The following is a 25,865-nucleotide window of genomic DNA, read 5'->3' as shown; positions in this document are numbered from 1 at the left end:
ATATCCACATGTATCAGGTCTACAGTCCTCCGCTCTACCAGCTGAGCTATCGAAGGGTCCACACTGGTAAGTGCTGAGTCCTTCCTTTTTGCAGAAATGACAAGAGGCCAACGCGTTGAATGGCCCCAGGTACAACATGCTTTTGGTTGGCTGGAAGGCCCCTAGGCAAGGAGCGGTGCATATGCTGGCTCCGTGGTTGTCAGGCATCCTGGGGCGGCAATTTTCAGAATGCCTGGGACTGGACAGTCACCTGTTGACTCATTTCCTCTACCCCCCCCCCACCCCGCCCTGTCCCTTTCTACACGGAGTGGGGGGATGACGCTCATCCCAGGCCAGAAAGCCGGCAAGAGAGTGAGGGGGAAGGGGACGTCGGGCAAACGGATGCGTGGGTTGGTTGGGGGCATGGAGAGCAGAAGATGCGTGGGTTGGTTGCGGAGGATGGAGAGCAGAAGAACGCAGCCCACAGAGTCACAGAAGATCCCTTGAGGAGGAGCACAGCCTCTAAGCGCCTCCCCCCACCCCACCCATCCCACCCCAGCCCTCGACCCCGGTTCTGTACCCCCGTCACCTCGCCACTTACTCAAGACCGGGGCCGAGGTGCCCATGTAGACCTAGTCTTACTTTTATGCGCAGTGAGGCTTCCTGGGATGTGATGGAGAAGGGATGTCGGGATGTTGGGCCAGGCAGGCCAGGGGTGGAGGGAAGGCGGTGGGGGTCGACGATGACACCACGCCCATAGGTACCCATCGGACTGGCCCTCTGCGGCCATCCTACGAACTTGGATCCCCTTTTCTGCCCACAGAGCAGAATTTTTTTCAGTAGCTGTTTCTCCAGCATCCATCTTCCACTCCCTGCACCCTTCAGTTCCCTTCCTTCAGCCTGCTTTGTTTTCCCCACCTCCTTCCTGCTACCAGGTGTATTTCTGATCCCTAAGCCTGTGTTTTTCTCTCAAACTTTTCCCCTTCTTGTACATCTGTGTCTGTTTCTCACTTTCTATCTCTCAGGGTGTCTGGCTCTCTTTTTTGACTTTTTGGTCTGATTTTTCTCTGAAACTTTTTTTCACTGTTTCCTTCTTTGTTTCTCTCTGTCTCTTTCTCTTGCTTTTTGTCTCTCTCTTTTTTTTTTTTCTGTCTCTCTATATTTCTACTTCTATATCTCTATGTCAGAATTTGCAGTGCATTTGTTCCTGATTCACCTAGTTTCGGCAGTCATTGCTCTTTCAGGTGGAACTAACACTTTCTGGGTGCAATGAGAGCAGTGTATAGGGCAATAGATATTATCTGAAGTGCAGGCTGAGAGAAGCCAGTGGGAAAATAAAGGGAGAGGTCCAGAGGTTTAAGAATAGTTATCCTGGATGTGTTTTTAATTATGTATGCTCAGATTCTCTTGGGCTTTTGCTGCAAGTTTCTTTTACTCTCCAGTTTTGAAGAAATCTTTAATGGCAATCAAAGAAATTTTGCTAGGATGAAACTTATGTATCCCTGGATTTAATTATTAATAAAGTACTACAATTGGCTCACCGATTGTAATGAAATGTATTATACCAATACAATTTGTCATTGGAAGGGAAAATAGTGGAAGAGGGGCAGTGAGAACATATATATGAGAACATTCTTGACACTGTGCTCAATTTTCTTTTACAGAAAACTGCCTCTAAACAGAAACAGTATTAACTGAAAAATTAATAAATTGATTTTGTCCATGTATATTCATTCATGTGTATACAACTACTGGAAAGAATGCTCTTGGGTAAGCAATAAAGGACGGCATCTCGTGCACAGTTAGAGGGGATGGTCTTAGCTAGGATCTTGGATAGGTCATCCACAGTAACAGGAGGAAGAAAAGTACTCAGATGCCTGTACATGGGTACCTTGTAGATGTTCTCCTGTGAATGCTTCTGTTTTCTTAGTGAAATAGAAAGCTGAGAGTGAGAATGTATGCTGAGGTATTGCTATTTTGAAGACACAAGAGAAGGGATGAAAGAGTAGAAGTGAAGAGATTGAGAAAAATAGTAAGATTGTTATGCATATGCACTTGAGATAATTGTCATGAATTTAAATTGAGACCATTTCAGCATCACTGGGTTTCTCTTCATTCTAGTTCAGCTAGGTGAGGGCACGTATTGAATGCTTACATTAAATAAAGATTGCTGTTTTGTTAAGTGAGTTTTTCTAAGCAAAAGAGGGACGATCATATTCAGACCCCTAGATCAAGAATTTAGCCAGGAACTTGAAACTTCTCTTGGTGATTTGTTTGAAGGACATGGGCCATCTTCTCTCCTTCACCACCTCCTGAAGGTGCTCTCTCCTTTGCCTAAAGCTGCTCTCTCCTACTAAAGATGACCTCTCCAAAGGCACACTAAGAAAGGGGCAACACTTTGATTCAACCTGGGTTGCAATGGACATCAAATTCCACCCATCTACTCTCTGGGACCCCCAAGATATGGGCAAAGATCCGAAGTACACTGTACTTACAGTTCAAGCCGTGAAAATATCTCATAGGAGTTCATATTATGGGTTAAAACATTCTCGGGATCTTTGAGAGCAAACTGTAGGGGCAGTGAGCTAATTTTCCAAGTTAGTTGTCAAAGATGCTCGATTCAAGTCTGCAAGAATTGAAACATCTCCATCATCCCTGGGGCATCGCCTTTTTGCTGAGTCACATCTCGGGACAGTCTCACTCAGACCCCCTGTGTCCTGACTTCCTGGCAGAGAAAGATGCAGAGGGAAGGGTAGGAGCTCCATCGGGAGATCAGAAATAGGGGTTGGGGGCTTCCCTGGTGGCGCAGTGGTTGAGAGTCCGCCTGCCGATGCAGGGGACACGGGTTCGTGCCCCGGTCCGGGAAGATCCCACATGTCGCGGAGCGGCTGGGCCTGTGAGCCATGGCCGCTGACCCTGCGCGTCCGGAGCCTGTGCTCCGCAACGGGAGAGGCCAAAAAAAAAAAAAAAAAAAAGTAAAGTGAGCTTTATCCCTGAAAAGCAAAGTTGGTTGAATATTCAAAGTCAGTTAATGTAAGTCATCATAGTAACAGATTAAAAAAAGAAAAATCATAGGATCTTACCAAAAGATGCAAAGCATTTGACAAAGTATACATTCATTCTTGACACAAACCCTCAGCAAATAAGGAAAAGAAGGGAACTTCTTCAATATGATAAAGGACATCTATGAAAAACTTCCAACGAACATCAACTTAATGATAAAAGACTGAATGTTTCCCCTGTAAGATAAGAAGCAAACAAGGACATCTGTTTTCATCACTTGTATTCAACATTGTACTAGAGATTTTTGCCCAATAAATAAATTTTTTAAAAAATTGAAATAGAAGGCATCCAGCATCTGTGTTTAAACAAAGAAGTAAAGCTGAAATTCTTTTCCAAGAAAACATGAAAGCCTGGGGCATGTGGGAGCTGCCTGGCTGCCTGGACAGCACGTAGGAGCGTGAGGGGATTCGCGGAGTTTCAGCGTGCTGCCCCGATGGTAGATTACCTCCCAGGCCTCCCTTTCCCTCAATGGTGAGCTGATTGGGATGGTATGCCGGGAATCTACTGAGTCTGCCCAGTGTCTGTGCCCTTCCCTGGCCAGCCCGAATGGCAAGATTGTGCTTTGGCAGAAACACAAGAGGAAGAGCAGACAGCACCAGCAGTTCATGGCCCAGAAGGCCTTGCTGCAGGAGCAGGGGCTGTTGAGCACATCCCCAGAGCCGGGGTCCTCCCCACCACCCACGCTGTTGGAGGCACCACCAGGCAAGGAAGCCACCAGCAGTATGAGGGAGTGTGTCCAAGGGCTGAATCTGGAGGTGCCCCATGCAACAGAAAGCCCACACCCAGGGAATCTGCTGGGCCCTTGCCCAGCAAGTATGTGGCTATTGACTGTGAGATGGTGGGCACAGAACCCCGAACGTGGGTGAGTGAGCTGGCCCGCTGCTCTGTGGTGAGTTACCACGGCGAGGTCCTCTTCAGCAAGTATGTCTGGACTGAGATGCCCATCATGGACTACTGCAGTCTCTGGAGCGCCATCACTGGGCAGCACGTGTGCAAGGCTATCTCTTTCCAGGTGGCCCAGAAAGAGATCCTGAAGCTCCTGAAGGGCAAGGTGCTGGGAGGCACGTGCTGCACAATGACTTCCAGGTCTTTCCTCGAGTACGTCTACCCTCGGGGCCAAACTCCGGATACCACTTATGTCTCCAACCTCCTCAGCTAGTCCAGCCTCAACACCCAGACCCAGGTCTCTCTTAAGGACCTGACCCTGCAACTACTGCACAAGAAAATCCAGGTGGGCCAGCAGGGGCACTCCTCAGTGGAAGATGCCAGGACAGCCGTGGAGCTCTGTGACTGAGCAGGACCCTATGGGGCCTTCCCGGGACAGGCCCTTCCCCTCATCCTCTGCTTTAGCTCCTCTCTGAAGTACCTAGATAACAGTATTTGATGCACATTTCCAGAGTTGGTTTACAGAAGTGAAAACCCCCCACCAAATGGAAGATGTTAACTACTTGATGACCATGAGCACACAGCCCCAGGCCTCCTGGAGCCTAAGGACTGATACTGTTAACCCCTGTGACACCACCCTGTTACCTCACCATCAGCCAATCAGAGAACTGTGCATGAGCTGATCACATACCCTGCGGACCCCCCCTCCCTCACCTGGCCTTTAAAAATGCTTTGCCGAAACCCTTCGGGGAGCTCGGGGTTTGGGGGCCTGAACCACCTGTCCCCTTGCGTGGCCCTGCAATAAACCCACGCACATATGGTCACCTTATCTTTGATAAAGGAGGCAGGAATGTACAGTGGAGAAAGGACGCCTCTTCAATAAGTGGTGCTGGGAAAACTGGACAGGTACATGTAAAAGTATGAGATTAGATCACTCCCTAACACCATACACAAAAATAAGCTCAAAATGGATTAAAGACCTAAATGTAAGACCAGAAACTATCAAACTCTTAGAGGAAAACATAAGCAGAACACTCTATGACATAAATCACAGCAAGATCCTTTTTGACCCACCTCCTAGGGAAATGGAAATAAAAACAAAAATAAACAAATGGGACCTAATGAAACTGCAAAGATTTTGCACAGCAAAGGAAACCATAAACAAGACCAAAAGACAACCCTCAGAATGGGAGAAAATATTTGCAAATGAAGCAACTGACAAAGGATTAATCTCCAAAATTTACAACCAGCTCATGCAGCTCAATAACAAAAAACCAAACAACCCAATCCAAAAATGGGCAGAAGACCTAAATAGACATTTCTCCAAAGAAGATATACAGACTGCCAACAAACACATGAAAGGATGCTCAACATCACTAATCATTAGAGAAATGCAAATCAAAACTACCATGAGATATCATCTCACACCAGTCAGAATGGCCATCATCAAAAAAATCTAGAAACAATAAATGCTGGAGAGGGTGTGGAGAAAAGGGAACACTCTTGCACTGCTGGTGGGAATGTGAATTGGTTCAGCCACTATGGAGAACAGTATGGAGGTTCCGTAAAAAACTACAAATAGAACTACTATATGACCCAGCAATCCCCCTACTGGGCATATACCCTAAGAAAACCATAATTCAAAAAGAGTCATGTACTAAAATGTTCATTGCAGCTCTATTTACAATAGCCCGGAGATGGAAACAACCTAAGTGTCCATCATTGGATGAATGGATAAAGAAGATGTGGCACATATATACAATGGAATGTTACTCAGCCATAAAAAGAAACAAAATTGAGCTATTTGTAATGAGGTGGATGGACCTAGAGTCTATCATACAGAGTGAAGTAAGTCAGAAAGAGAAAGGCAAATACCTCATGGTAACACATATACATGGAATTTAAGAAAAAAAAAGATGTCATGAAGAACCTAGGAGTAAGACATACTAGAGAATGGACTTGAGGATATGGGGAGGGGGAAGGGTAAGCTGTGACAAAGTGAGAGAGTGGCAAGGACATATATACACTACCAAACGTAAAATAGATAGCTAGTGGGAAGCAACCGCATAGCACAGGGAGATCAGCTCGGTGCTTTGTGACCACCTAGAGGGGTGGGATAGGGAGGGAGGGAGGGAGATGCAAGAGGGAAGAGATATGGGAACATATGTATATGTGTAACTGATTCACTTTGTTATAAAGCAGAAACTAACACACTATTGTAAAGCAATTATACTCCAATAAAGATGTAAAAAAAAAAATTTTTTTTTAATTAAGATAAAAAAACCTTTCTCTGCTCCAAACTGCGACGTTTTGGTTTGTTTGGTCTCACTGTTCATCGTTGGGCACAGGAACTTGGGCTAACAGCTCTACCAGCTGGTGGAGGTGCAGTGGGAACAGCAGGAGGCCAGCAGCTTCCGGACCCACCCTGAGGACAAAGAGCCTGCGAGCAGTACGGACATGGAAGAGTGTATGGAGGACCAGTACTGGCCTGAGGACCTGGCCCAGGGCACCAGCAGAGGAACGGAGGAGGCGCAAGGCAGAAGGGAGTGAGGAAGGAGAGGCTCCCTTGGGGAGAGGAGACCAGGAGAGTGGCTGGGGCAGGATGCTGCCAGCTGCCCCCAGGGTCTAAAGAGTTGGGACCATCTATCTGTACTCTGAGCTCCCTCTGCCCACAGCACAGCCCTCTGCGCTCCAGGGCTGTTGACAGCCCTTTCTCCCCAAATCCTGTGGCTTTGCTAACGGCACTTTATAGATATGATGAAAATGTCCCGTGGGCTAGCTGCTAGAGCCCAGCAGGAGTAGGGAATGTACCAACAGATGGTCCCAGGTTGTCACTCTAAATGTCTCCCTCCCTGGGGAGGTGGGTAGGGGTGGCAATATCTAAGAGTTTTCTTATCTCCACTCAGTGACCTGGGGTAAAGTTCTCATCCTGTTGTCGCCGTCTGCCTCTTCCTTCAGAGTCATTTTCCAGAGAATAAGTATGCTCTGAAGCTATAGAGTTAAGGCCACTCAAGGGTCATTTTATCCCTTTCTCTCAGAACTGGAACTCTGGCTGTAGCCATTGTAGGAACTGCTAGGCTACAATGGAATAGCAGAGCCTACAGGTTCATGGGAAGCTGGGTCCTCCCATGGTGCCACCAGAAGTCACCAGGCCCTATTCTGGGAGGAGTGAGAGCAGATAAGCTTTGGGTGGAGACTGGCATATTTATTTTGACCTGAATCAGGCATTCCTCCTGCGCACCCAGCACTAGGCTCTCTTAAGCAAACACCTGAGAAACAAGACAGCAATTTGAATTCTGGGACCCCTGTGCAGAATTGCCCACGATGACCTTTGCTTATTGAAAGCAAGGCCACAGGTCTGTAGGGGAGCAGAGTGCCCGTCTACTGGGGCTGGGCCAGGCATTAACAGCTGTGCAGTTTTGCCTGCACTCAGGTGGGTGCCCCCAATCACTGCAGTGGCTGGGTTTTCTCCAAATTTCTAAAAGTGTTCTCTGTCAGAATTCATCCCCTACCCCTCTTTCCTAAGGGGCAGTTTTGGGGTATGAGGTAATGAAGAGCTCAGGTCACACAGAACCTGAGCCCCATCTTAAGAGCTCTGAGACTTAGGCAAGTATGTGACTCCATTCTTGAGTCTCTTCCCTCATCTGTAAAGTGGGGATAATGACACAACTACCTCACGAGGCTGTTTCGAAGATGAAGTACTAAGTGCTTGGCACAGTGCCTGGTACATAGTGAGCCGAGGGTGAAACCGAGTGAGGCCCTGTGGGGCTCCCGGGCACGGAGGCCTTTTTCATCCCCTGTTTCTTGTAGGCAAGACTCCAGCCTCCAGGACCTTCCCTGAGTTCCAAAGGGCAGATTTGAACAGTTGCTAATTAACTGTTGCCAAGAAACCACCTGAAGCCAGATTAAAGGACCAGAGGAGCTCATCCAGATTAGGGGACTGACCACCTGAGACAAGATGAAGGGAACGCAGGCCCTGCTCACCCCTGACCTTGTCAGAGACCCCGCCCTTGAACCGTTGCTGTAAAACTTCTCCTCCAATCCTCCCGGGTTGGGACACATAGTTTTCAAGGACAGGAGCCCACTGTGTCCCCCTTTGCCTGGCAAAGTGATAAAGCTATCCTTCTCTACTTCACCCAATACTCTGTCTCCAAGATTTGATTCGGCACTGGAGTACAGAGACGTTGAGTTTTGGCATCATGGGGACAAAATTTCTAAAATGCAGGCACCTGTCTGTTTGCTCACTATACGCACAGCACTTAGAATAGCGCTTGTCACATCAAAGACACTCAGAAATGTCAGGGGCTTCCCTGGTGGCGCAGTGGTTAAGAATCCACCTGCCAATGCAGGGGACACGGGTCCAAATCCTGATCCATGAAGATCCCACATGCTGTGGAAAACTAAGCCCGTGTGCCACAACTACTGAGCCTGCGGTCTAGAGCCCGCAAGCTACTACTACTGAGCCTGCGTGCCACAACTACTGAAATCCGTGTGTCTAGAGCCCATGCTCCACAACAAGAGAAGCCACCACAATGAGAAGTCCGCACACTGCAAAGAAGAGTAGCCCCTACTCGCCACAACTAGAGAAAGCCCACACGCAGCAACAAAGACCCAATACAGCCAAAAATAAATAAATAAAATAAATAAATTTATTTTTTAAAAAAAGAAATCGATTTTGGATTCTTTTAAAAAGCAATCCAGGGGCTTCCCTGGTGGCGCAGTGGTTGAGAGTCCGCCTGCCGATGCAGGGAACACGGGTTCGTGCCCCGGTCCGGGAAGGTCCCACATGCCATGGAGCGGCTGGGTCTGTGAGCCATGGGCGCTGAGCCTGCGCGTCCGGAACCTGTGGTCTGCAACGGGAGAGGCCACAGCAGTAAGAGGCCCGCGTACCACAAAAAAAAAAAAAAAAAGCAATCCAATTTACTATAGTATCATTAAATATGAAATACTTAGCATTAAAACGTGTACACTTGTACACTGAAAAAAAAATGCTGAGAGAAATGAAAGAAAACCTAAATACAAGGAGAAACACTTTGTGTTTGTGAATGAGAAGACAATACTGTTACGATATCAGTTATCCCTAAATTGATTTATGGTTTCAATGTAATCCAAATCAAAATAACAACAGGTTTTTTCCCCAGAAAATGACCAGCTGATTCCAAAATTCATATGAAAATCCAAAGACATAGCATGCTCCAGACAAGAAAAGAAGAACAAAGTTGGAGGACTCACTGCGCCTGACCTCAAGACTTAGAAATCTGCTATAATCAAGACTGTAGTATTGGCATTAAGATACAGAAATAGATCTATGGAACAGGAGTGCAGAGGTAGAACCACACGTGTATTATCAACTAATTTTTGACAAAATTTCAAAGGCAAGTTAGTAGAGAAAAGTAGTCTTTTCAACAAATGATGCTTTAAAAAAACCCCACAATTTTGATCCCTACTTCACACTGAATGAAAACTTAACTCAAAATGCATGAAAAATCAAAACTATACAACATTTAGAATAAAATCTTTGTCAGCGTGTGTTGGGGGAAGATTTCTTAGATGCAACATTAAAAGCATGACCCATCAAAGAAAAATTAAGTACAGTGATTAATGGTACTTCCTAAAATTAAGAACCCCTGCCCTTCAAAAGACACTGTGAAGAGATTGAGAAGACAAACCAAACACTGGGAGATAATACTGTAGTTGCACCCTCAGGTCTTTAGGGAGGATTTTGCCTCATAGGGGACATTTGACAATGTCTGGAGACATTTTCGTTTGTCAAAACTGGGACAGTACTACTGGTGTCTAGTGGGTAAAGGCCAGGGATGCTGCTAGACATTCTATAATACATATGACAGGCCCCCACTACAAAGAATTATCCGAAATGTCACTATGGTAGAGGCTGACTAAAGTAATAAGTCACAAGGACAAATTTATCTCTTGCCTCCTTTAGGGCGTGGGCCAGTCAGGACTATCACCACCTACTGAAATGAACCGATGACTCCTTCTCAAAGGCTTGAGGAAGGGACAATGCCTGGATTCAGACCTGGGGGCAATGACTGCCAAACCGTGCCCAGTGCACCCTTTGGGTACCAAAGGCAGTGCACATGGGGCAGGAAAGTCATTGTCCAAAGGTCAGAAAGTGAGAATTTTCTCTAAAGAGCTCAAATTCTGACTTTGAACCCATCCTAGGATACCTTGCGGGCTGGGGGTGGGGGTGGGGGGAGGTCAGGGTACTCTTCCTTGGCTGGCTCAAGCCTGGGAATTGAATCACTTCCCTGAGCTGGTGAGCAGTTGCCTCCCTCGATGATTCGCTTTCTGCTTAACCCATCGTCCTTTACTGGCTTGACTTTACCACCTTTACCTGGAGGGAGAGACGGAAAGAGAAAGGGTGGGTGGGGGGTGCTGTTGTAGCGGGGAGACCAGTGGAAAAATAGAGAACATCCCGTAGGAAACTGTAGGGGTTCCAGAGGCAGTCAGCAGCAGAAACTGCACAGGGACACTTTGCATCTGCCCGAATTTTGCCGTGTTAACACTTAAGAGAAAATGATGAGACAAAGTCTTACTTCGCTCCCCGCTCCCCTCCGTGCCCCACCCCGGAGTCTGCAGAGTCTTACTCTCCAATTCAGCCTGCAGGGAGGGCGGCTGTCGTTTAGATTGGATCGGTTCCTGCTTCCGGGAGCCTAACCCCACTCCACCCCGCCGGTTTCAAGGCTCTCCACCTCTCCTCAACTTGAACGCCCCAGCTTAAATGCAACACCTTTGGCAAGTCCTTATCCGCTCCTGTAGTGAGGACACGGGCAGTGATCGCTTGTGATTAAGAAAGAAAACCTTGGCAGCGGTGGGATTCGAACCCACGCCTCCAAAGAGACTGGAGCCTAAATCCAGCGCCTTAGACCGCTCGGCCACGCTACCAAGCGTATACCGTACCATTCTGTACACTTACTAGTTATACATTTCTGCCCTTTTTTTTTCCCGCGTTGTTCTCTACTCCCTGACCCGAAACCATGATTCTAGGTATCACCAAGGGACACTAAGAAAGTTCTTCTCAGCTCTACTAGGACTCGAACCTGCATTCACCCAACCCAAACAGCTCTTCTCACTCCAGGAGCTAAAAGAGAAAGACCTTCAAAACCAAGTATCCCCTCCCAAAGCACAGCACTTGGGATCTAGAATGTAACATCTTTGCGAAGGCGGGTCACGTCAGCTTCCGCCTGGCGTCCAGTAAGCGCTCAAAAACTGTTGAAAGGACGAATGAACTCCTTGATTTAGACTCCAGATCACTTGGGGATCGCGGTGGTGGAATAAGAAAGAGCAAACTGTCTTTCCCTGTCACCACCCCGCGCGCCGCGACTTCAATTCTTTGCTAAATTTTGACTTTGATACTTTTCGGTTCTGAAGCCGGGAGAGAAGTCTCCAGAAGTCATGCACAGTGCGTGCGTTAAACGACTGGGGAAAAAAAAAAGTTTGTTTCCTAGTTCCCTTTTTCTTCTCTTGGCCGAAAGCGCAAATAGCCGACGCCGATCAATGCCCGCTCCCTAGTGCCAGCCCAAGCAGAGTCTGCAGTCTTCCTCCCCAGTTCAGCCTGCGGGAAGGGAGGCTGTTTTTTAGGTCGGATCGGTTCCTGCTTCCCGGGAGCCTCTAGTCCCTTTTGTATCTCTGTGTCTCCCATTTCTGCGTCTCCCAGAGAGGTCCTGTTTCCCCTGCGCAGTTGTAGCCCTGTGGAGGCTATTACTACTGGCGACTGCGGAAGGAGACGGACTGAGACGTCCTTCCATAGGGACTGAGGCCGGATTCTGAGCCCAGACTGGTACTCAAGGTGCCCAGGATTCCTGACAACTCTCACGCTCCCGCTCCTCATCCTACCTAGAAGCCCAAGGCTGCCGGCCTCCGGAGGGGAGCCTGGGAACGGGGCCAGAATAGGCGAGAGAATTACACTGTCACGCCTCTTGACACGGAGAAGAGGAGCCACACATCAGTTCTCCAAATGTTTGAGCATCTGTCTAGGATCCACCAAACTTGAGTTTCCACGTTCCCTATGTGAAAAGGAATTCTTGCTGCTTTTAATTACAACGAAGTGGAAGTTACAGAAGGCCACGATGCTATGTCTCTTTTGCTACTTTGTGGCAGTAGCTGAGAATTATTTCACAACTACTGCCTAGACTTGGGGGTGGGGGGGCGGGCAATAAAAACCATTGCAGCAGAGATCGGTTTTGTATTTTGGAATTCTAACAGGTGACTGAGCAAAAGGCTGGGCAATGGGATTGGGGAATGCTTGGGCCAATTTTCTGCCTTCTAAGGGTAGAAATTGTGGTTCCCTGGTGATATCCAATCACATCCTTCATTTGATAAAATTAAAGCTATTTGGGGGGCAAATTCCACCAAAAGCCTTAAACGGGGAGGTTGTATATGCTCTGTGCTTCCCTCTCTCTTGCAAATATGCAGTCTATGTCAGAGAAGAAGCACCCAGACCTGGCTTACTTCCTTAAGAATAGACAATTGTCATTGTTTCTTAATTCCCCCAAGAGAAGGGAAAATTAATCCCTTCCCTTGGTGGTGTTGAAGGTTCCCAGGACACATAAAGGGGATTTTCCCAGAGCCTCCAGTAAAATTCTATGGTCTTTGTTTTGGGTGGAATTGTGTCCCTCCAGAAGGATATATAGAAGTCCTAATTCCCAGTGCCCCAATATGTGACCTTATTTGGAAATAAGGTATTTACAGAAGTAATCAAATTAAAATGAGGTCATTAGTGTGGGCTCTAATCCAATACGACTGGTGTCTTTATAAAAAGGGGGAAATTTGGGCATAGAGATAGAGATCTCTTCCTGAAATCCCATAAATTTCAACATAAAAGTGAAGGGAACAGGGATTGCAGGAAGACTGCTAACTCAGATTCTCTGTGGGATCTCTGTAAAAGAACCTCAACGTAGTTTCAAGGGTAACAGAGGTAGACATATTGGGGCTGGAGCTCCCTGCTGGTGTGGAAAGAGATCACTGGAGAGGGGCATCTCACCAGTGGTAGAGCAGTGGCCCTCAAATGTTAGCATGCATCACAATCACCTGGAGGGCTTATTAAAAAGACAGATTGCTAGACTCAACTCTTGGAATTTCTGATTTAGAAGACCAAGGGCCTAAGAATTTATATTTCTAACAGGTTGTGAGGTGCTGCTGTTGCTACTGATCCAGGGACCATGCTTCGAAAACCACTGCAGCAGAGATCAGTTTTTTATTTTGGAATTGTAACAGAAATGAGGAAGGCAAGCTGAAGGAGTCAAAGATGTGCAGACTTCTTGAAAGCAGTGTGCAGGGAAGAGATGTATGCTCAATATGGTGGCAGTGGGGGAAAAATGAGAGGCCTTGGATATAAATGAGAGGGAAAAGCCTGGCAAAATAGTAAAGACTACTGTTAAGGACAAGGATAAGGTCCTTCCAATACTGGTGAACAGTACCGGTCACTTTATGACCCTTAAGACATGCATAGGGCTTCCCTGGTGGCGCAGTGGTTGAGAGTCCGCCTGTCGATGCAGGGGACATGGGTTCGTTCCCCTGTCTGGAAAGATCCCACATGCCGCGGAGCGGCTGGGCCCGTGAGTCATGGCCGCTGAGCCTGTGCGTCCGGAGCCTGTGCTCTGCAACGGGAGAGGCCACAACAGTGAGAGGCCCGTGTACCGCAAAAAAAAAAGGCATGAATAGAATGTGGACCCAAGGATGCCCAGGACTAGAAATGCTAGAGGTCTCAGATGAACTACGCAAAAGTGGAATCAAATGGTGCTATCTTCTGAAGTCTCTGGCCACGTGTATTTGTCTTACTGGGCATGGCATAAAGACAGATGAGCGTGCAGGAGAAACTAGGAGAAATGTTTGCACCCTTACCCTCTCCTAGGCCACATGGAAAACTTTGCACATATCCAAATTAATCAACTGAGGTCACCCTGGAAACTTGATACCACAGGTCTTTCTCATCTGTGAAAGAACTTTAGAGACTTGAAGCCTAGGAAGTCTGAGGTCCATGAACAATGCACCTGCAAGATCTCGGCCTAAGAAAATGGAATCTCATCTACCCTTGATCTTCTATGTCCAAGTGTATTTTTTATCATGTCCATTTTACGGACTTAGACAAGGTAGAGTTCACATCCTTGTCAGTAGTGTGCAAAATACTTGCATTCTCCTTTGAACCTTAGAGACCTAAGGATGTCTACCAGGATATGCATCCTACAGTCCTTCATTCTATCAACTGAGTGATTGAAGTATGTGTCGACTGAAAAAACATGTATAATGTGAGAGTTGTGAGTGAGTTTTATTGGGGGCAAAATGAGGACTATAGCCTGGGAGACAGCATCTCAGACAGCTCTGAGGAACAGCTCTGAAGAGGTAGGAAGGAACTCAGTATTGTATGTGATTTTAGTGAAGGGGGTACATGCAGTCAAGCACACATTTTGGCAAGGAGCAGATGTCTCTGTTAATGATTTTAGTGCTTTTCTAGATGTAAGAAGATGCAAGAATTTGGGCTCATAAAATCTTCTCCTGAAAATATCTAACTATCTGAAAGGTCTGTTTTGCCAGTTTTTCCCAGAGCACACATTGCCTCATTCCTGATCTCCACCCTGAACCCCTTTCAGGGTGTGTTGAAGGTCAGGGACTGCAGTGGCTAGTGACTTAATCCTTGCAGAGGCAGATGGCAAATGCCAGTTTGTAGTTGGCATATGCATAGTAAACGTTATTCAAAGTTCCTTTTTGTTAGGAATCTATCCAGTTATCTCCCAGTACCAGATATTGGTTACTGTGTTCATAAAACCTTCGAAGTACTCACTGAATATTTTGTCCACTTGTTTAATACTTACTGAGAGAGGATTGTTCAAATATCCAATGATGATTGTGTATTTTTCTATTTCTTCTCTCAGTTATGTCAACTTTTGTTTCTTACCTTTGAAGACATGTTATTAGATACATAAAAATTCAAGGATATTGTGGAGAGTTTAAATAGAATTTCTTTTCAGGGCAGTTTTAAGTTCACAGAAAAATTGAGTAGAAAGTGCATAGAGTTCCCATATACCTCCTGCCCTCACACATGCACAGACTCCTCCATCTTCAGCATCCCACACTGGAGTGGTACAGAATGGTACATATGTTACAATCAATGAATCACACTGATACATCATTATCACCCCCAAACCACAGTTTACAATAGGCATCACCCTTGGTGTTACAAATTCTATGGATTCTAACAAATGTATGACATGTATCTACTGTATCAAATAGAATAGTTTCACTGCCCTAAAAATCCTCTGTGCTCTGCCTATTCACCCCTCCCTCACCCCAACCCCTGGCAACCAGTGATCTTTTTGTTTCGTTCATAGTTTTGCCTTTTTCAGAGCATCAAATAGTTGGAATCATACAATATGTAACATTTCAGAAGGGCTTCTTTCATTTAGTAATATGCATTTCAGTTTTTTGTCTTAGTCAGCTCAGGCTACCATACAAAATACCATAGACTGGGTGACTTGAACAACAGAAATATATTTACTTACAGTTCTGGAGGCTGGAAGTCCAGGATCAGGGTGCTAGGATTGTCGAATTCTGATGTAAGCTATCGTCTGGCTTGCAGGCAAGCACTCTGTCCTCACATGGCAGAGAAGGAGAGAGAAAGAGAAAGCAAGCCCTCTGATATCTCTTCTTATAAGGACACTGCTCCCAGCTTGAGGGCCCCATCCTGATGGCCCCATCTAACCCTACTTACCCCCAAAAGACCATCTCCAAATACCATCACATTGGGGGTTAGGGCTTCAACATATGAATCTGGCGGAAACATAGTTATTCAGTCCATAACAGTTCTTACATTTCTTTTCATGGCTTGTTAGCTCATGCTATAGGTCTCAGTGCTGAATAATAGTCCATTGTATGGATGTACCACAAGGAATATTGTATATAATTGACACTTTTATAATAAAATATTCCTCAATATCTCATATAGTACTTCTCACCTTAAAGAATCTGTTGTCTGATATTGATATAACTACATCATTCTTTTTCCTTTAAAGAGTTTTCAATGGTATGTCTTTTCCATTTTTTTCCTTCCAGCCTATCTGTATGATGGAAGAAAGTTTCATATATTTGAATTCATAAACTCAAACTTTTCATAAATTTCCATATATAAATGTTTAAAACATTTGCATCATCACAAGTCATTCTGGCTTATACACAATTTGGCTTGAACTTTACACTAACTAGAACAGCTTGTCTTATGACCTGTTAAACATGCATTGTACATCTGCTTTAGTCATTAAAGAAAATAATGTATTGTAAAATCAAAATGGAATGACTGTGGTTTAGGTTTCCTCTTGTAACTATGCAAATATTTTGGACCCCAGCCAATCCTTGCTTAACAAACACCCTTACTTCTTGCCAGCTCCATACCTAAATCTTGACAAGCAACTTACATAACTTTGCACTTTTTGCCTATGTAAGCCTCCATTTTATAGGTTGGTGGAACACAGTTCAATTGCTTCTTGAATCTGTGTCTCCTAGGGTACAGTCCTTGGTTTGGAACAAATAAAACTCTTTTCTCTTTCTATTGTTCATTGTTTATTGATTATTTCTGTCAACACTTGTCTTTACATTTAAAATGTGTTTTCTATAAACAGCATAGAGTTAGGTCTCATTTCTACTCAATCTAACAATTTTTGCTTTTAACTACAATATTTGTAACATTTACATTAATTGTAATTCCTGATACAGAGGAGATTGAGTCTACCAATTGCTATTTGCTTTCTATTATTCCCATCAACACTTAAAAAAATAACTATTGAGGTATGATTTACATACCTTAAATTCATCTTTGTAAGTGTATAATTCAATGATTATTTTGGTAAATTTATCAAGTTGTACCACCATCACAATAATCAAGGTTTAAAACATTTGTGTCATCACAGTAAGATCCCTCTTATCTGTTCTTTGTTTCTTTATTCCTTGTTAACCGAGAAATCCAGGAACAGAGACCTGGTTGAGACAGAAAATAAATGCTTTTATTTGGGGTTTGTTAGGACTGCAGCCCAGGAAGCATAAATTCAAGGAAGCACTTGAATTGTGTTCCATTGCATTACAAAATGAGGGAAGCTTACAACAGCAAAAAACTGTGCGGTTACATAAATTATTTGTCAAGAATTAGAAGTAAGCATGCTTATTAAGCAAGGATTGATTGGGATTTGAAATGATAACATAGTTGTGACATGGGTGGGGGACATTTTGAAACTACAAGGTTGTAGCTAGCAGCGGCTAGCAGATATATATATATATTTTTTTTTTCTTTTTTTTTTTTTCTCCCTGTGCTATGCGGCTGCTTCCCACTAGCTATCTACCTTACGTTTGGTAGTGTATACATGTCCATGCCTCTTTATTGCTTTGTCACCGTTTACCCTTCCCTCTCCCCATAGCCTCAAGTCCATTCTCTAGTAAGTCTGTGTCTTTATTCCTGTTTCACCCCTAGGTTTTTCATGACATTTTTTTTTTCTTAAGTTCCATATATATGTGTTAGCATACGGTATTTGTCTCTCTCTTTCTGACTTACTTCACTCTGTATGACAGACTCTAGGTCTATCCACCTCATTACAAATAGCTCAATTTCGTCTCTTTTTATGGCTGAGTAATATTCCATTGTGTATATGTGCCACATCTTCTTTATCCATTCATCCGATGATGGACACTTAGGTTGTTTCCATCTCCGGGCTATTGTAAATAGAGCTGCAATGAACATTTTGGTATATGACTCTTTTTGAATTATGGTTTTCTCAGGGTATATGCCCAGTAGTGGGATTGCTGGGTCATATGGTAGTTCTATTTGTAGCTTTTTAAGGAACCTCCATACGGTTCTCCACAGTGGCTGTATCAATTTACATTCCCACCAACAGTGTAAGAGGGTTCCCTTTTTTCCACATCCTCTCCAGCATTTATTGTTTCTAGATTTTTTGATGATGGCCATTCTGACTGGTGTGAGATGATATCTCATTGTAGTTTTGATTTGCATTTCTCTAATGATTAGTGATGTTGAGCATTCTTTCATGTGTTTGTTGGCACTCTGTATATCTTCTTTGGAGAAATGTCTATTTAGGTCTTCTGCCCATTTTTGGATTGGGTTGTTTGTTCTTTTGTTATTAAGCTGCATGAGCTGCTTATAAATTTTGGAGATTAATCCTTTGTCAGTTGCTTCATTTGCAAATATTTTCTCCCATTCTGAGGGTTGTCTTTTGGTCTTGTTTATGGTTTCCTTTGCTGCGCAAAAGCTTTTAAGTTTCATTAGGTCCCATTTGTTTACTTTTGTTTTTATTTCCATTTCTCTAGGAGGTGGGTCAAAAAGGATCTTGCTGTGATTTATGTCATAGAGTGTTCTGCCTATGTTTTCCTCTAAGAGTTTGATAGTTTCTGGCCTTACAGTTAGGTCTTTAATCCATTTTGAGCTTATTTTTGTGTATGGTGTTAGGGAGTGATCTAATCTCATACTTTTACATGTAGCTGTCCAGTTTTCCCAGCACCACTTATTGAATAGGCTGTCCTTTCTCCACTGTACATTTCTGCCTCCTTTGTCAAAGATAAGGTGACCATATGTGCGTGGGTTTATCTCTGGGCTTTCTATCCTGTTCCATTGATCTATATTTCTGTTTTTGTGCCAGTACCATACTGTCTTGATTACTGTAGCTTTGTAGTATAGTCTGAGGTCAGGAAGCCTGATTCCTCCAGCTCCATTTTTCGTTCTCAAAATTGCTTTGGCTATTCGGGGTCTTTTGTGTTTCCATACAAATTGTGAGATTTTTTGTTCTAGTTCTGTGAAAAATGCCAGTGGTAGTTTCATAGGGATTGCATTGAATCTGTAGATTGCTTTGGGTAGTAGAGTCATTTTCACAATGTTGATTCTTCCAATCCAAGAACATGGTATATCTCTCCATCTATTTGTATCATTTTTAATTTCTTTCATCAGTGTCTTATAATTTTCTGCATACAGGTCTTTTGTCTCCTTAGGTAGGTTTATTCCTAGGTATTTTATTCTTTTTGTTGCAATGGTAAATGGGAGTGTTTTCTTGATTTCACTTTCAGATTTTTCATCCTTAGTGTATAGGAATGCCAGAGATTTCTGTGCATTAATTTTGTATCCTGCTACTTTACCAAATTCATTGATTAGCTCTAGTAGTTTTCTGGTAGCATCTTTAGGGTTCTGTATGTATAGTATCATGTCATCTGCAAACAGTGACAGCTTTACTTCTTCTTTTCCGATTTGGATTCCTTTTATTTCCTTTTCTTCTCTGATTGCTGTGGCTAAAACTTCCAAAACTATGTTGAATAAGAGTGGTGAGAGTGGGCAACCTTGTCTTGTTCCTGATCTTAGTGGAAATGCTTTCAGTTTTTCACCATTGAGGATGATGTTGGCTGTGGGTTTGTCATATATGGCCTTTATTATGTTGAGGAAAGTTCCCTCTATGCCTACTTTCTGCAGGGTTTTTATCATAAATGGGTGTTGAATTTTGTCAAAAGCTTTCTCTGCGTCTATTGAGATGATCATATGGTTTTTCTCCTTCAATTTGTTAATATGGTGTATCACGTTGATTGATTTGCGTATATTGAAGAATCCTTGCATTCCTGGAATAAACCCCACTTGATCATGGTGTATGATCCGTTTAATGTGCTGTTGGATTCTGTTTGCTAGTATTTTGTTGAGGATCTTTGCATCTATGTTCATCAGTGATATTGGCCTGTAGTTTTCTTTCTTTGTGACATCCTTGTCTGGTTTTGGTATCAGGGTGATGGTGGCCTCGTAGAATGAGTTGGGGAGTGTTCCTCCCTCTGCTATATTTTGGAAGAGTCTGAGAAGGATAGGTGATAGCTCTTCTCTAAATGTTTGATAGAATTCGCCTGTGAAGCCATCTGGTCCTGGGCTTTTGCTTGTTGGAAGATTTTTAATCACAGTTTCAATTTCAGTGCTTGTGATTGGTCTGTTCATATTTTCTATTTCTTCCTGATTCAGTCTTGGCAGGTTGTGCCTTTCTAAGAATTTGTCCATTTCTTCCAGGTTGTCCATTTTATTGGCATAGAGTTGCTTGTAGTAATCTCTCATGATCTTTTGTATTTCTGCAGTGTCAGTCGTTACTTCTCCTTTTTCATTTCTAATTCTATTGATTTGAGTCTTCTCCCTTTTTTTCTTGATGAGTCTGGCTAATGGTTTATCAATTTTGTTTATCCTTTCAAAAAACCAGCTTTTAGTTTTATTGATCTTTGCTATCGTTTCCTTCATTTCTTTTTCATTTATTTCTGATCTGATTTTTATGATTTCTTTCCTCCTGCTAACTTTGGGGTTTTTTTGTTCTTCTTTCTCTAATTGCTTTAGGTGCAAGGTTAGGTTGTTTATTCGAGATGTTTCCTGTTTCTTAAGGTAAGATTGTATTGCTATAAACTTCCCTCTTAGAACTGCTTTTGCTGCATCCCATAGATTTTGAGTCGTCGTGTCTCCATTGTCATTTGTTTCTAGGTATTTTTTGATTTCCCCTTTGATTTCTTCAGTGATCACTTCGTTATTAAGTAGTGTATTGTTTAGCCTCCATGTGTTTGTATTTTTTACAGATCTTCTCCTGTGATTGATATCGAGTCTCATAGCGTTGTGGTCGGAAAAGATACTTGATACAATTTCAATTTTCTTAAATTTACCAAGGCTTGATTTGTGACCCAAGATATGATCTATCCTGGAGAATGTTCCATGAGCACTTGAGAAAAATGTGTATTCTGTTGTTTTTGGATGGAATGTCCTATAAATATCAATTAACTCCATCTCATTTAATGTATCATTTAAAGCTTGTGTTTCCTTATTTATTTTCATTTTGGATGATCTGTCCATTGGTGAAAGTGGGGTGTTAAAGTCCCCTACTATGAATGTGTTACTGTCGATTTCCCCTTTTATGGTTGTCAGTATTTGCCTTATGTATTGAGGTGCACCTATGTTGGGTGCATAAATATTTACAATTGTTATATCTTCCTCTTGGATCGATCCCTTGATCATTATGTAGTGTCCTTCTTTGTCTCTTCTAATAGTCTTTGTTTTAAAATCTATTTTGTCTGATATGAGAATTGCTACTCCAGCTTTCTTTTAGTTTCCATTTGCATGAAATACCTTTTTCCATCCCCTTACTTTCAGTCTGTATGTGTCTCTAGGTCTGAAGTGGGTCTCTTGTAGACAGCAAATATATGGGTCTTGTTTTTGTATCCAATCAGCCAAACTGTGTCTTTTGGTGGGAGCATTTAGTCCATTTACATTTAAGGTAATTATCGATATGTGTGTTCCCATTCCCATTTTCTTAATTGTTTTGGGTTTGTTATTGTAGGTCTTTTCCTTCTTTTGTGTTTCTTGCCTAGAGAAGTTCCTTTAGCAGTTGTTGTAGAGCTGGTTTGGTGGTGCTGAACTCTCTCAGCTTTTGCTTGTCTCTAAAGGTTTTAATTTCTCCATCAAATCTGAATGAGATCCTTGCTGGGTAGAGTAATCTTGGTTGCAGGTTTTTCTCCTTCAACACTTTCAAAATGTCCTGCCACTCCCTTCTGGCTTGCAGAGTTTCTGCTGAAAGATCAGCTGTTAACCTTATGGGGATTCCCTTGTGTGTTATTTGTTGTTTTTCCCTTGCTGCTTTTAATATGTTTTCTTTGTATTTAATTTTTGACAGTTTGATTAATATGTGTCTTGGCGTATTTCTCCTTGGATTTATCCTGTATGGGACTCTCTGTGCTTCCTGGACTTGATTAACTATTTCCTTTCCCATATTAGGGAAGTTTTCAACTATAATCTCTTCAAATATTTTCTCAGTCCCTTTCTTTTTCTCTTCTTCTTCTGGAACCCCTATAATTCGAATGTTGGTACGTTTAATGTTGTCCCAGAGGTCTCTGAGACTGTCCTCAGTTCTTTTCATTCTTTTTTCTTTATTCTGCTCTGCAGTAGTTATTTCCACTATTTTATCTTCCAGGTCACTTATCCGTTCTTCTGCCTCAGTTATTCTGCTATTGATCCCATCTAGAGTACTTTTAATTTCATTTATTGTGTTGTTCATCGTTGCTTGTTTCATCTTTAGTTCTTCTAGGTCCTTGTTAACTGATTCTTGCATTTTGTCCATTCTATTGTCCATTCTATCTCCAAGATTTCGGATCAACCTTACTATCATTATTCTGAATTCTTTTTCAGGTAGACTGCCTATTTCCTCTTCATTTGTTAGGTCTGATGGGTTTTTATCTTGCTCCTTCATCTGCGGTGTGTTTTTCTGTCTTTTCATTTTGCTTATCTTACTGTGTTTGGGGTCTCCTTTTTTGCAGGCTGAAGGTTCGTAGTTCCTGTTGTTTTTTGTGTCTGTGCCCAGTGGCTAAAGTTGGTTCAGTGGGTTGTGTAGGCTTCCTGGTGGAGGGTACTAGTGCCTGTGTTCTGGTGGATGAGGCTAGATCTTGTCTTTCTGGTGTGCAGGTCCACGTCTGGTGGTGTGTTTTGGGGTGTCTGTAGACTTATTATGATTTTGGGCCGCCTCTCTGCTAATGGGTGGGGTTGTGTTCCTGTCTTGCTAGTTGTTTGGCATAGGATGTCCAGCACTGTAGCTTGCTGGTCGTTGAGTGAAGCTGGGTGCTGGCGTTGAGATGGAGATCTCTCGGAAATTTTTGCTGTTTGATATTATGTGCAGCTGGGAGGTCTCTTGTGGATCAGTGTCCTGAAGTTGGCTCTCCCACCTCAGAGGCACAGCACTGACTCCTGGCTGCAGCCCCAAGAGCCTTTCATCCACAGGGCTCCTTAATTTGGGATGATTGGTTGTCTATTCAGGTATTCCACAGATGCAGGGTATATCAAGTTGATTGTGGAGCTTTAATCCGCTGCTTCTGAGGCTGCTGGGAGAGATTTCCCTTTCTCTTCTTTGTTCTCACAGCTCCCAGGGGCTCAGCTTTGGATTTAGCCCCGCCTGTGCGTGTAGGTCGCCGGAGGGCGTCTGTTCTTTGCTCAGACAGGACGGGGTTAAAGGAGCCGCTGATTCGGAGGCTCTGGCTCACTCAGGCCCGGGGGTAGGGAGGGGCACGGAGTGTGGGGCGGGCCTGCGGCGGCAGAGGCCGGCGAGACGTTGCAGCCTGAGGCGCGCCTGTGCGTTCTCCCGGGGGAGTTGTCCCTGGATCCCGGGACCCCGGCAGTGGCGGGCTGCACAGGCTCCCCGGAAGGGCGCGTGGCCAGTGACCTGTGTTGGCACACAGGCCTCCCGGTGGCGGCAGCAGCGGCCCTAGCCGCTCTGGGCGGCCCTAGCCACGTCCGTCTCTGGGCTCCGCACCCCTAGCCGCGGCCCGCGCCCGTCCCTGGAGCTCTCTCAAGCAGCGTTCTTAATCCCCTCTCCTCGTGCACCAGGAAACAAAGAGGGACGTAAAAGTCTCTTGCCTCTTCGGCAGTTCCAGACTTCTCCCCGGACTCTCTCCCGGCCAGCCGCGGTGCACCAACGCCCCGCAGGCTGTGTTCACGCCGCCAACCTCAGTCCTCTCCCGGCGCTCCGACAAAAGCCGGAGCCTCAGCTCCCAGTCCCCTATATATATATTTTTTATTGGAGTATAATTGCTTTACAATGTTATGTTAGTTTCTGCTGTACAATTAAGTGAATCAGCTATATGTATACATATAACCCCTGCCGCTTGGACCTCCTCCCTCTTCCCACCCATCTAGGTCATCACAGAGCATCGAGCTGAGCTCCTTGTGCTATACAGCAGGTTCCCACTAGCCATCTACTTTACACATGGTAGTGTATTTATGTCAAACCTAATCTCCCAATTCATCCCACTCTCCCCTTCCCCCTCGTGTTCACACATCCATTCTCTAGGTCTGCATCTCTATTCTTGCCCTGCAAATAGGTTCATCTGTACCATTTTTCTAGATTCCACATATATGAGTTAAATCGACAGATGAATGGATAAAGAAGATGTGGTATATATAAATATATACATATACATATAATGGAATATTACTCAGCCATAACAAGGAACAAAACTGGGTCATTTGTAGAGATGTGGATGCACCTAGAGTCTGTCATACAGAGTGAAGTAAGTCAGAAAGAGAAAAACAAATACCGTGCCAGATGTTGTTTTGAAAATGACTGGTAATGTCCTTGAAGTTCAGAAAATTCAAGTTCTCAGTGATTTGGGAACGTTTCTGAAACCACATCCACAATGGGTACCTGGCTCCATTTTGGATGTCTGAAACATAGTTACTCCATTTTGATTTTTTAAATAATCTTAAATAAATCATCATCGTCCTTTTCTGACTTTCTTTGTATTAAACAAGCACTTTTATCATTCCATTTATCTCCTCCATTTTGTTTTACTTTTAGTTATCATTCTTTAAGTTCTTAACCTTAAATTTACTAAATGCATCATTTTTATTAGTCTACCTGAAATTAACATTTTAATCATATCCCAGACAATGCAGAAAACTTACAATGCAAGAAACGTATTGCAGATGGCAGAATTTCCTTCTTTTTAAAGGTTGAATATTACTTCATTGTATATATGTATACCATATTTTCTCTATCCATTCATCCATCAACATTTAGATTGTTTCCATATCTTGGCTACTGTGAATAATTCTGCAATAAACATAGGAGTTCAGATGTCTGTTTGAGATACTGATCTCATTTCCTTGGGATATAAACCCAGAAGTGGAATTACAGGATCATAAGGTAGTTATATTTTTAATTTTTTTTAGTATCCTCCATACTCTTTCCATAATAGCTCTACCAATTAACATTCCAACCAAAGGGCACAATGGTTTTCTTTTGTCCACATCCTCACCAACAGTTGCTATCTTTTGTCTTTTTGATAAAATCCATTATAGCAGGTGTGAGGTGATATCTCATTGTGGTTTTGATTTGCATTACCTTGATGATTAGTAATGTTAGTACCTTTTCCTATATCTGTTGGACATTTGTATGCCTTGTTTTAAGAACTGTCTACTCAGGTCCTTTACCCATTTTTTAATTGGTCATTTGTTTTTTTGCTATTGAGTTATATGATCTTTTAAAAAATATATTTTAGGTATTAATCCCTTATCAGATATATGGTTTGCTAATGTTTTCCCCTATTTGGTAGAAAATATTCACTCTATTGATTGTTTCATTTGATGAACAGAAACTTTTTAGTCTGACATAATCCCACTTGTCTATTTTTGCTTTTGTTGCCTGTGGTTTTGGTGTCATTATCAGAAAATCATTGCTTAAACCAATGTTGAGAAGTTTTTCCCCTATGTTTTCTTCTAGTAGTTTTATAGTTTTAGGTCTAACACTTAAGTCTCTAATTCATTTTGAGTTGATTTCTATATAAGATATGAGATAATGGTCCAATTTTATTCTTTTGCATGTGGATATCCAATTTTCCCAACACCATTTCTTAAAGAGGCTATCCTTTCCCTATTGTGTGTTCTTGGCACCCTTGCCAAAGATCAGTTGAATATATATATGAAAACTTATTTCTGGGCTCTATATTATGTTCCTTTGATCTATGTCTATTTTATGGTAGTATGTTACTATTTTAATTACTGTAGCTTTGTAATACATTTTGAAATCAGAAAGTATGATGTCTCCAACTTTGTTTTTCTTGCTTAAGATTGCTTTGGCTAGTCAAGTGTTCAAAGAAGACAAAGAGATCAAAGAGAATAAATCCAGTCCTTGTAAGAACTGTAAATAAACACTGATATTTACTAAAAAAAAAAAATTGCTTTGGCTCATCAGTGACTTTTGTGGTCCCATATGAATTTTAGGATTGTTTTCTATTTTTGTAGAGAATGCAATTGGGATTTTGATAAAGATTGCACTGAATCTGTAGATCACTTTGTGGAGTTTGGATATTTTAACGCTATTAATTCTTCCAATCCATGAACACAAAACACTTTCCACTGAACAGATGTTTAGAAAACAAAGGTT

At 43.2% G+C, this 25,865-nt stretch overlaps 1 pseudogene across 1 annotated transcript; it reads left to right on the top strand.

Moving 5' to 3' along the window:
* Positions 1-3,527: 3,527 nt before the first annotated feature.
* Positions 3,528-6,477, top strand: LOC309819267 (apoptosis-enhancing nuclease-like; annotated as a pseudogene). The gene is made up of 2 exons: positions 3,528-4,318; positions 6,292-6,477. The product of its transcript is annotated as an apoptosis-enhancing nuclease-like (transcript).
* The last annotated feature ends 19,388 nt before the right edge of the window (positions 6,478-25,865 follow it).

Source organism: Grampus griseus, assembly GCF_964374135.1.
Source record: "Grampus griseus genome assembly, chromosome: 2".
Classification (NCBI taxonomy): domain Eukaryota; kingdom Metazoa; phylum Chordata; class Mammalia; order Artiodactyla; family Delphinidae; genus Grampus; species Grampus griseus.
Note: the sequence above shows the minus strand (reverse complement) of the source record. Positions and strands in the feature narration are given on the sequence as shown.